A 12,189-nucleotide genomic window follows, 5' to 3' on the forward strand; every position below is an offset into this window, starting at 1 on the left:
AGGCATTTAGCTTTACGACAAAGCAGTATAAGAAGTCTGCCCAACAACACTTCTAAAACCTCGTAAGATGAGAGACTTTACAGTAACTTCGTGTTTCTGTGTTATTCTACAAGTTCGCAGATACTCCTTTTCCTCAGATCTCTGCAAGAGCAGTGCGGCCACTCCAAAATAATGCAAATAAATTCCTCTTCATCTAATAGATCCCCAATACAGACATACACCAACACTCCCACTTTCTCTCATTCTACCCCATATAATCTCGGAGGGAGACAAGCTGAGAACCGAGCCTATATATCAGTTCCCCCAAAACAGCCACCAGCACTGAAAGGCAAATTAACATTTGGCTGCTCATTCAAATAGAAAATAAGGCAAAAAAAATGGGTACAGTCTATGGAGGGGCAGCTGGTTTTTCTTATGGCCATTTAAAAAGCAGCAAAGCTTCAGGCCTCTCTCAGGACTAGAAAATTGAAATTTCTCCAGTGAAGTGTGGGAGAACAGAGAGCAGCAAGATGCAGTGGCTGACCTGTAGCTGCATTTTAGCTGAAGTAAGCAGAAGCGTTTAAATGGATGCTTTATAAAAGCTATTCCTAAAAGTGCAAACATCTTCAATGGTTTTCCCCTCTTCTTCTTCCTTGCTCCCTCTAGCGTTTTTATGTACGTACGGCCTTTTCCTTCCCTTTCCTTTAATGTAAATGCAATTGCTAAAATGATGTTTGTTTTTGTTGGGTTTGGGTGGGGGTTTTTTAAGACCTTCAATAACTCTTATAAACTGCTCAGGAGTTTTTACTGAACATGGTATTCTTGTGTACATCACTCCAGAAATCAAGCACTGACACTGGCCTTTCTACCAGAAGCCCTTATGAATTAATTCTTTATATACAGACCAGAGTATTTACAATTTTTCTCATTTTAAAGGCATCCATCAGTCCCATTGTTAGAGAAAGTCAACTGAAATGGATCCATTTCCTTGCACACTCCCACCCCAAGCAAATTAAGTCTAAACAGAAGGTTACTAGAGCCCAACAGCTGAAAAATATAACATATTAAAATTTTATGTCTGCTATAAAGAGTCACTCATAAAATGTTAATCATGTCCCTTATCTACTGTGTCCCAACATAAAACACAAATAAGAACCATACCTGCACTCTCGCTTTTATGAGTGGAGGAACAGTAAACTCATGACAACATCACTCTTTTTTCCTGTGGACATATGCAAACAGAAACTAGTCTTCCAAAATCAGTAACTCCCTGAAAAGCTGAGCAGGTATTTTTAATATAATTAAAGCCTTCACCTCTCCAAACAGCTTCTATCCCAGCTCTGTACAGCCAACTACTTGAGTGTCCACGTTTGTTTGCTTAAGGTCCATTAGCAGAATTAAAAATGGGGAAAGGAAAGCTCATTTCAGGAGGAGCAATAAAAAGAGCTTTGCTGAAGACTTGAATTTTAACCTCTCATCACACACGTGCCATGAGAGGCCAAACTTTACATTTTGTATCGCTGTACACTAAAAAAAACACGTTCTCTACAGTAGTAACAAATAAAAGTTATACATGGCCAAACAAGTCCTCATTTACATCTACTATGCTGGAAGAGAGTCCTTGCATCACTGCTAGTATATTTCTTCATTAAATTGAAAGATTCTTTCATGCGTGTAAAAGCATCTATCTATTATCTCCCATTTCCAAAATATTCAAACAATAGTAAGAGTGCTTGGTCTTCTTGCAAATACTGAATTTAGTTACTGGTTTCCACATAAATTCAGCAAGCAATTTTCTTAATGTTAGGCAGCATGAGGTACTGCACGTTAAGACATCCCCTTCCAACACACTCGCTTATGCAAAAAAACCTATATATTTCCTACAACTTTCCTACTGGTGAATGACAATGGAGCATCCCTAACCAGAACTTTAAACTTCCTAATAGTGCTTGAAGCTGAAAGTTGTATTACTGCATATTCATCTCACAAATGGTGATGTGCAGTGAAAATACTAGGCAGATGAACTGCCTTCTGATGACAGTAATTTCTTTATACACAATGTGTGGCTTTGTTTCTGACAAGGTGGAAGGAATTAAGGGATTAAGACTTTTCATCTACTGACCACCACTAACTACAGAAGGCTAAAGCATTTTTCATCAGATGCTCTTGAGATGACTTGCAAACAAGCAAAATTAGGCATACTTTGAAACACAAGTTAAATGCTCCTATGAGGCACTCACTATAAGACCCAGTTGAGTATGAGGAAACTGAGGTGGCACCAAGCAAACACCCAAAGACGTACACTCTAAAATGTACTGCTAAAGAATGTCAGTAGATAGGAGTCATCATTCTGGATCAGACAAAGCTCCATTAAATCCCATCTCCAAGAGCAGTTGACACCAAGTGCAAAGTAGAAAAAGAAATATATACCAGAAGGACCACTCTACTCTTCTTCTGCTTCTGGCAATTAGCACCTTTGAGATTTCCTGAAGTGTCATCCAGAATCACCATGCTGAATAGCTACAAATGGCTCCACACCTGTTCACATTAAATATCCCAGAAGAGCATTATCCGCCTTCTTGGGGGACTCTGAAATCATGCCTGCAATACTGAGATACAACAGATTCCTCAAGATTGCTTCTGACTGTCCAGACTGAGCAGCCAGAACAGCTCAGAAACTGCTACTTCCTGTAGACGAGGGATCAAACAAAACATGAGAACCATTAGTGATCTATTGAATTCCAGGTAGTTACTTCTTCAGGGCAGCAAAGCCAGGATTTACCCACAGAACCATCATATTTTTCAAGTGGTTGCCCCAGACAAGGGAATGACTACTACTGGAAAGTCCCACACAGAGGCAGGGTGTTATACCAATGAAGAAATGAGTTCAGATCAAAGAAGACAAGAGCCGGTTCCTATTTAAGTCATGCATTTCTACGTGATCTTGGAAAAGCCACTTAAGTCCCCCCACGAGAAAATGAATGCATTCAAGACCATAAGGTGCTTTGACACTACAGTGATGGAACCCAAACAAAAATATTAGGCAGTACCCAGCTTTCTGTGTCCTTTTCTTGGGATAACGATCTTGCAGTTTGTGTGATGCACATCTCCAGAAACCATGTCCACAGACAGAACAGACTTCTGAGTCTCTTCTCATGCAGGTTAAGAATCCTACTAAAGCAGAACAGTGGAAACAAAACCAGAATAATATTAGGCTAAAAGTCTAAACTGCTGCTTTCAGATGAAAAATTACAGGTTTTTTTCCCAGTGCCAAATAGTGAAACCTAAAGATTACTGTAATTCATGAAAAAAGGGTGTTATATTTAAGCAAGTGTTGCTCTAAACTGACTTGCCTAGAGTTGCACAGTAAAATCTCTGGTGGTCAGCACCACCCTCCCTTGGAGGAGAACCCAGGTCTTCTCACTTTTTGCTCTTTACCAGTTTTATCCTGCAACAATGTTAGTTTAACACATCGGATCAGGATAGGGAACCTTGGGAATTTATCGAGCTCAAGCTGCACAAGGAGATAGCATCTTCACAAGTACCCCAAAGTCATTTCTCCTGACAAACAATTAAGTATATTCATCACTTGTCAGACTACAAATATATTTGCCTTTGTGTGACAGATATGTGGTCAGTTGATGAAACACTGGGTGTTTGCGACTATCCCACAATAAGGATCTTCACATGACTTTAATGTGATCACCCTACTAGGTCATGAATTCCCTGTTGTCACTGTCATTTCCCTATGTCACTCTCATTTCCCTATGACAGATTTTAGTCACATATTCCTCTGGTCCCAGGATGGAGCCTCCAGTGCCTCCCTAATCAACATTTAGTCCATCCTGGCCAAATGTTGACTACATTGAGCCAATTAACCAGTAGGATACTCTTTGAAGTCCAGTACTGTTACTTCCCAGTGGGGAAAACCTATCCATGCACATTCCCACACCACTAAAAAGCCATCCCCTGTTCTACCCATCTGTGCTGGCCAACAACTAACATTACAAATTAATTATTAAGTTAGACATACAACTACAAAGTATCCAATTAGGGGCTGAATTCCTTTTGTTTTAATTAATAAACCAGGGTCATGCCTTGAAGTCCTTAAATGGCAGCAAAAAGGCTGCAGGCTGGCATTTTTTAGTGCAGGAAGTCTGTCCTGAACAAGGACCAACATGCAGCAGTGTGCTTGTCATCAGGACTATCTCTGTTTTGGAGGGAGAGCAGCTGAGGCACCTAGGTGTGCTTTGATTCAACTCCAACCCTGTGTAGCTTCAACAGTGAAGCCCTGACAGGCTCTGGATATCTGGAAGAAAATCACTCACCACATGACACATGTGGCAAGCTCTACATTATATAGGTTGTATCAGGTCAAATATACTGATGGAAATCTTCCTGGCAAACACCCCTCCTCTAGACATCTCCCAACGAAATCTGACAGCTCCTTTATTACACAGCACACAGATCTATACTCACAGACTTTGTCATGCCCTCTGGAAATAGTTCAAGAAATTACAATTTTCTCATGCTAATAGTTGTTCACATATCTGCTCCCTTCCCATGGAAACAACTGATAATTTTTCTCCTGTGTCTGTGTTTTCACAGTGTGCATTCATAAAATTACCTTATCTGCCATCAAAAGCTACACTTCTGTAGGGTAAAAAAACTGCTACTGTTCAATGAAAATAGTCACAATTAGCACTGAAAATGAGTAAGGTGTACCCCTCCCAAATGAAAAAGGAGTCTCAAATTGTATCAGCCCAGGCATTAGAAGTTATAAAGTATCTTTGCAAAAAAATAATACTTCTACTTAGATGCTATCTGAGTCTGACCAGCTGCAGAACATATTTTCTAATATGCATGCATTCAGGACCTTGAATTTATGAGTCAGAGCTGTAGGCCTGATAGTGGAATTGAGAGAGAAAAGACTCAAAACTCATTCTTTCAGAACTGCAGTGCTCATAAGGACATAAAATTATGTCTGGCATTATTCCCTATTTTGAAGTTCCCACCCAAGTACCAGTGAAAAGAAATGGCTTGTTTTCTCAGAGCAGGCAGAATCCTGTTAGAAGGTCACCCACCAGGAGTTGTATCAGTTCAACTTTCCATGAGCAAGATGGTCTCTACGAGCTGTCATCATGGGATGAAATTACTTTCACAAGCACAAGAACTGCCATTGAAAGATTTCAGCACACAAAGGCCTGTATCCAAAGAGCTGCACAGCAGCCAGGTAACCAAAGACATGAACTTAAGCTGTTTAATACCTTGTCATCTAACTCAACAACCACACTACTACCTTTGTGGTTTTCCATTAAAAAAACCCAAAAAGCAGATGAGATCGTTAGGAAGTTCAAAAGTAACAACTAATAAGAATCTGTGACAATTTACATAGAACTGGTTTTTCTTTCAAAACTGAGGACAGTTTCTAAATACTTCCTATAGACTTATTTGTATTTTAAAAAAGTTTGAAATAAATTTTTTTCTTGCTCTCCTCAAAACAATAAATGAATGTTGTTACTACCATAAAAGGAGTTTTAAAAATTGAAAGATTTACCCTAGTTCTCACAAGACATGAGAGACCTTACAAAGCTCAACAGCTGCTTGAACAAGAAGAGCTTCTTAAAAGCTAATTTGACACTAATTTCAAGTGCTGGAGAATCTCTGAAGTCCAGCAATAAGATAGTGCAATAGTTAAATAGTTACCACTTTAAATTTTTTTGTTGTTGTTTTTATGCAAGTTCACGTTATGTTTTACTCTCTGGTTCCTGCCGCTGTGACTCCTGTATTTGCAAAAGTATGCTCTTTGAAGGCTCCCCATTTTTTCCTGCACAGGTACAAGATCAAATCACTTCAACAAACTCGGAATTTACTTTTTCACCGCTGCCTACCTTAAGTGTACAGATATGGTTTTCCAACACCTACAACCAGTACTGACTTCAATTTTTTCAGATATTGTTCCTCATCTTTTAAGGTACATCCAGCCTTTCCCATAGTGATTAACTTCAGATTTCAGAAGAGTCGGCTAACATGCTCTTCAATTCAATGAAATACATGAAGTTATGCCATCATTGATATTTTTCTACTCTACATGTCCTAGATAAAACTGTCAGAAAGAATTGTGCATTTTCTTCCAACTGTGTGTTCATTTGAGGATTTTTTTTTTTGCAAACAAACATCCAGTGACTGAACATCAAAAAATTACATATTAATTAAATGACTCTTCATTGACTGTAATGTTCTCAAGAGCCAGTTTCTTAGCCAGATTACAACAAACCCTTAATCTAACCAATATACCAGACATTTTATAATATCTGTTTTCTATTAATCATCTTGAATAGCATTTGCTTCATGACAATCCTTAAAATTTTGGAGATTTACATTAGACATTAAAAAAATAAAAATTTCTTAGTCTCCACAAATTCATAACACAAATTTTCAAATGTTATTGTTCTTTTTGCTCCTGGTGTTTTTAGACCTTCTCCTTATTAGCCCTAGATCCTAAAGAAAATTCAGAGTTTTCTTTAATCATCTTTATAAAAATTACTTATACTTATTCCTACATATTGGCTGCTGCCCTTGAACCATTTCTAAATCAAGATGAGACTCTTTCTTTGCTTAAACTGTATTTTTGTATTTGGCTCACAGCCATGTATTCTCACATCCTTGCCCCTTCCCCAACTTTAAAAGACACTTTCACAGGCAATGCTAGAAGTATGTTAGTGATGTAACAGCACGTCACATCACACAGAAGAGATTTGCTTAGTCCCTCGTGTTTTTCATCCTCAAAGACAGGAACATGACATAGTTTTGCAGCAGAGTCCTTTCCCATGACCTTATGAACTGTGATGAGCCCTTATGAACTGTGATGAGGAGACACTCAGTTTACAGGGTGCAGAGAGTTCAGCGAGAGAGGAAAAACAATGGGTAACATCTCTGTGTGTGTTTTCCTAGCACTTCACTACTGCCCAAGACACTAGAATAGCATGAGGATATCTCAGCAAATCCTCTGCCAACATCTTCCCTTCCCTGACAAAAGCATGGGACACAGAAGAATTGCAGGGGAGTGTGTCTCTCCCTATATTAATGCTGGGTTTTTTTGAAGGGGCAGCTATTCACCTAAGCATTGTAATGTAAAAGACAAGACCTACTAATGACCTGCAAATAAGGAGTCGGACCAAAGGTCAACACAATTTCTAAGTAATAAGCTTGCGTTTAGAAGGTTCAGCCTTACTTAGTTCATTTGCTTAAACCAATTTGTCAGAAAAAAAAAAATAAAAAATCCCAAAACAAACCCACAAACTTTTCCCAGGGATTATGTGATATACACAATATTCGCCTTAACAGGGAGCTACAACCACCCTGCAGTCCTGCAATTACCCTATAAAGTTCAATGTGGGATCTTACTTCTAACAACAAATAAATCATATATTGCAGACAGCTTCTCTTGCAGCCAAAAGCAACAGGTAGTGAATGACCACCATGAATTGGTAGTCCAAAATAAGTTTTGCTTATTTGAAGAAGAGGAAGAGAGCTGTCTGACTGCCAGTGAACTGCAGAAAGTGAGAGTACACAATTGAAAGGTACACTTGAAGAGGGAAAGCTGATACAGCTGCGCCTCCCTGCTGACATACCAAAATAGGCAAAACAAAGAGCTGAACGCTCAGGACACTACAGATGCTGGAAGTGAACTCTTCCCACATAATTTTAAACTCTCCCTATTCAGCAATCTCCAATGCCTTTATTTAAAAAGCCCCACACAACTTCCTTCCCACACTTAAATGCAAGTAAATTGTATTTTTTCTGCAATAAATTTGCATGTATAAATTTGTACAAGTGCCTTTGTGCTAGACTGACATGGGGTCTTTAATAAAGATCATCCAATCTGATAGCTGTCACACAACTGCCCCCACATTTCAAAATCCAGTTATGCAGCAGTACTTTCTTCTTAATTATTGTCTCTTGCAACAGGAAACAAGAGGCACAAACACTACTGAGATATCAGAAGTGGGGTTCTTTTAAACTCATGCTGTAAAATAATTTAAAGATGTTGTTTCACGGTTGATAAAGTTGCTCAAGGAACACACTGCTGTCAAAACCGGAATTCCAGTCTTTACTGCCATCAGCTTCCTTGCACTAGTTCTAGGAATGAAATGACTGCAGAGGGAAGCAGATCAGCCTGCTGGGCACCATGAAAATTTACAGCCAGAAAAAAAAAAACTCCTCTTACTTCCCCTAAAAATGCAGCTTTTGGAGAAGTGATAGGAAGTGTGGAGGGACTTACCAAATGTAAATTGTGTGAATTTTTGGAACTACCTGTATCAGTCATTTCTAAAATGGACAATATGGACTACAATAATAAAAGAACAAAAGAAAGGAAAAACTCCATCCATCCATGAACATTTTCTTGGAGGAGGGGGGATGCAATTTTAAAATATTTCTATAACATGTGGCAGCAAAAACAGTTAAAAAAACGGAAGTCCTGTCCCTTCTTCCTGATCCCCTATAGCCAGGTTGGAACGACCCATCTCGATCTGCTAATGTAAGGATTGTAGCACTTTGCTGTGAATTTGTTAACAAAATTAATTCATTCTTAAAAATGATCCTTCACTTCAAGTGAAAGAAATTTATGCTACCAAACAACATCTCACGTAACTTGTTCATCACAAACTTGACAGAAACCCATTCCGTACACTTAAATAAGATAAAGAGCAGTATTTGGTGGACTTTTTTTTTTAATGCACATTAAATTTATGTGTCTAGTAGCATTTAATCTTAATAGAACTTTATGTTAGTCTGTATGTAATCTAAATTGGTTTGGTATTACTTTGTAACAGATAGCATATGTATCTATTTCAGTGAGAGGAATGCCATATTTGTACACTGGAGTCACTCGGTAACATTTTTTAAGAAAAGGGGGGGTTCTTAAGAAAAAAGAGTTGCAAAGGTTTGAATCCACTGTTCACTTAGTGAAAGGTTGTCATGGATGTATTCAACACAGCTTTTTGGTTCCACAGGTTCTTTGGTTCAAGAATTTTACAGGGGAAAAAAGTAACAACAAACTTAAAGTCAGACGCTCATGAAAGAAACCCATTAATCTCCCCACTCTGTAAAAAAAGCAGGAGGGGATTTTGGTCCAGCATCACTGAGAATGCAGAGAGGTTCAGGCTCTGCTGTGTGATAAGACCATCCACAATAACCCAGACACAGTTAAGTGTTCTGCCCATACCACCACTTTGTTCATACTAAAGAAGTAGTTGCACAAACACTTTAAACTTGGATAAATGACACCAACAATTAAATTAGAAAGCAATCCATTATCTCCAGATGCTCATTTTGTACCCAGGCCACCCCCAATTCCCTGAGAGAAGCAGAAATACCAAGTGGCTGCACAGCAAATTAGATGGAAAACGTTATTCAGATAAAATTATTTGAGCCAAATAAGTAATTTTTTTTAAACCAAACCACTCCCCTAAGCAATGGCACAAATGAACAGGGAGGGGCTGAGAAGCATAGAATATCCAAACTGTTCCCCTCTTTGCCAATTTTAAATGTTCAGGGGACTGTGTCTTCCCTGACCCATCATAATGCTTAAAAACAAAACCAAATGCAATACATATTAATAAGACAATACTGCTTCCCATTCTTGCTTCTCCTTACACTAAGGAGAAGCAGGTTTTTTACACCTTACTGTCAGTTCCACACCTTTACTAAGTTAGGCCAAACCAAGTGCTAATGCAGCACACTGAACTGGATCAGAGAAAACAGTAACTAAAAAATTAGGGTTTTCTTCAACTGAATTATTTTTCCAACAGGAAGTTGCAACTAAGGACTATTTAGTCCAGAATATACTTATTAAGAGCCCTATTGTTGAGCCTCTTCACCGAAACATGTATTCACCCAGTTTTATAGGGTTTTAGTCAAATTTATCTTAGCATATTTGAAACCTTACAGGTTTCAGTTTTATTTGAATGTGGTTATTTCATTTACACATAATAATTACTTCAGGTTGTTGCCATATGCTGCTTTTTTGATGGCTTTTATTAGTTCAAGTCCAATTCTATGCCAGGTGCTGCCTCCCTGGCCTTTGCACAGCTGCTACCAAGATCAGCACTAAATGGATCAACCTTCCATCAGCTGGCACCACAAGGACAACTTTCTCCGCAGCTGGATTTAAAAACTAAAAGGCATAACGAAAGGGAGTTGTGAAGGTCTCCACAGAACATCTCTTAAGAGTGGGAACACCACAGATTCATTCAATCTTGCAGATTGCTTAGAGATTTTTGTCTACTACATCTTCATTTAATGAAAATACTTGGTGCACATACTTTAATCTGCATGGAAACCCACAAACAGAACTCATCAAAAGGGTTGGAATAATTTACAATTACTAGATTTACTTCAGAAAATACCAGTGAAAATTTATTTTAGACAAATATACGGCCATGTTCACATGGAAAAAGGATGATAAAAAGGGTTTTAGGCTACCATTTATTTTGGATTCCTTTCATCATATGCATCTACTGCCTTGTTTCCAGAGATCTTAGACTCTCTCAAGTGCAATAGTAATCATAGGCTTTCAGATCTTGTTAATTCATCCAAGTCACCTAAAATTAGAGGGCAGAGTTTTACGTTTTGATCATTGTGGTGGGGCTGTGGCACAGCAAAGACAACACATGCTGCTCAACTTGGGCCAACATTATTAACCTCCAAACCGGTTCTTGCTTTCTGTGCTCACACAACTATCTGGAATGTATGCCGGCAATGAATACCGAGACTGTAAGACAGAAACATAGCTAAAAATGAAAACGTTTCTACTACATAAACAGTCTATAAAGATGAAATCCATTACATTATCAGTTTCCAAATACAGTCCTCGAAGAATATGCCAGCCAGCGGATGGTTAAGAATTTCAGCATATTGGGCCAGAATCCAAAACCCTCAAGCCAGTTAGTAATTAACAGACATCTAGGTCCTCCACATGAAAGAAGTCTATTGTTAAAACAGTGACACAAATTTTTCCTTTCCTTTTCATAGCCAGTCTCTGCCTGTGTTTTAAGATTCCCTTAGGACTATAACAGCCTATGCTTTTAGAAGCTCACTTCTCAAATAGACAATTTGTTAGATTTTTATTTGCCAAGAATGCAAACATGCTTACGTCACAGGTAGAACAAAATCATTTTACAGGCTTCTCAGAGACCCATAACCTCCCCTTTTTTCATTTAATACCTGGAAAAAATTAATATCCAAACAACTTTCTAACATATCTACAATAGCAAAAGAACTACAAAACATAGTAACAAAACATGCTGAGGGCCTGTAAATAGTCTGAGTCCAATTACTGAGCAATGTACTTATGGGGAATATTAGCCCGTGTCCTCATAAGTAATTATGGGTTACAGCAAAATTTCTAACATAAACCAAAGGTTGCCTCACTAAAAACATTTTGTTGGCAATGAATTTCTAAAGTAGCAATGATCTGTGATCTGTATAGAAATGCCTGTTCTCTCTTCTGTCATCTTACTCAAGATGTGTGAAAAACAAGAGATTACATATAAACCATCCTTAAACTAATCAATGTAATAAAAAAGAACATTATGTTAAAGTTGCATTTTGAAAGACTGAAGTGCGGACACTCATCTATAAAGGAGCAAGTTAAAACACCAAGAAGCATAATGGAGAAAGTGACAGAGAAGGAGCTGGCGGAAGTACTCAACTGATGAAGATACTTCAAGAAGAAAAGAGTCTATGAAACAAAGAGCCAAGCCCATCAGAAAAGGAAAAAAAAGCTGTATGAGAGTTAAAAAGCATTTTCCAAATGCCCATGGCTTTCCAAAGTCTATGGCTTTGACTGCTTTGTGTTTTCTGGAGTCTGACTGGTGTCTCTACTTCACCCAAGTCTATCTGGTCATAGGAGGAAACACCCAGATCCCTACGGCATTCAAGCCAACAAAAACATCCCTGGAGAAGAGAACTAGATGAGACAGTTCCTTTTGGACCAGCTTCACCTCCTCCCACTCAAAGGAGCTGTTTGTGGTCTGCCTGTCTATGAAATAAAATTGTCCATCTGAAGTCTCTACAGAACTACGTAACAAAAGCATAATTCAGCAACTCAAACAACAGCACCATTCACCAGGACAGTCAGTCCTTTCGTTGTCACCCTAACAAAAGGTGCTAGCGAATGTGTAAGCACGTGAGACCGCTACTCTC

General features: G+C 38.5%; 1 protein-coding gene across 4 annotated transcripts in view; it reads right to left on the reverse strand.

Annotated features, from left to right (window-relative positions):
- Positions 1-12,189, reverse strand: part of CAB39L (calcium binding protein 39 like) — a 63,313-nt gene that overhangs the window by 49,557 nt on the left and 1,567 nt on the right. The window lies entirely within an intron of this gene.

This window comes from Lepidothrix coronata, unplaced genomic scaffold, assembly GCF_001604755.1.
Source record: "Lepidothrix coronata isolate B3197 unplaced genomic scaffold, Lepidothrix_coronata-1.0 Scaffold48, whole genome shotgun sequence".
NCBI classification, from domain to species: Eukaryota; Metazoa; Chordata; class Aves; order Passeriformes; family Pipridae; genus Lepidothrix; species Lepidothrix coronata.